Source organism: Etheostoma spectabile, chromosome 5, assembly GCF_008692095.1.
Source record: "Etheostoma spectabile isolate EspeVRDwgs_2016 chromosome 5, UIUC_Espe_1.0, whole genome shotgun sequence".
In the NCBI taxonomy this organism is placed as follows: domain Eukaryota; kingdom Metazoa; phylum Chordata; class Actinopteri; order Perciformes; family Percidae; genus Etheostoma; species Etheostoma spectabile.
Window position 1 is genome coordinate 11,987,049 of NC_045737.1, and position 508 is coordinate 11,987,556.

The window sequence follows — 508 nt, forward strand, 5'->3', positions numbered from 1 at the left end:
TCTTCACAGAAAATGAGCCAAGGCCAATGAGACTGAGTTAGAAGAACTAATAAATAGCATAATTTTTTTCTTTTGGCAACCACTGAAAAACCCCACACAAGGGTAAAATTGAACTGCATTACCCACCCTTACTTAGACAATCATATCTGTAAACCATGTTTTCTCCACCTTAATTAAGAGCAACTTGTACAAGAAGCTTTTACAGTGGTACATAAGGATTGAAAAGGACTCTGCAGCCTTGCCAGGAACAATATTTGATAAAAAAAAAAGAAGAAGAGATGCTTCCTAGTTCCGTCTGAAAGCATAAATTACTCATGTATTGTGTATCACTTTATCTTTTAAAACACTTTGGTAGTTTGAAATGTTGACTTATGATGGGCCTTTCTGTGTGGAGTTTGTATTTTCTCTCTATGTTTGCGTGGGTTTCTTCCGGGTGCTCCGGTTTCCCCCCCCCATCAGAAACATGTACTAGGTTCTCCAGTCAGTGCCCTTGATCACTGGCTCAGAT

The 508-nt window shown here is 39.0% G+C and overlaps 1 protein-coding gene across 1 annotated transcript in view; it reads right to left on the minus strand.

Annotated features, from left to right (window-relative positions):
• LOC116690196 (GDNF family receptor alpha-2) overlaps positions 1 to 508 on the minus strand; it is a 71,371-nt gene that overhangs the window by 141 nt on the left and 70,722 nt on the right. Inside the window, exon 9 of the mRNA XM_032517025.1 lies at positions 1 to 368. This exon is cut by the window's left edge and continues 141 nt beyond it. The gene's annotated coding sequence lies outside the window, so the exon portion shown is untranslated. The remainder of the gene's footprint in view (positions 369 to 508) is intronic.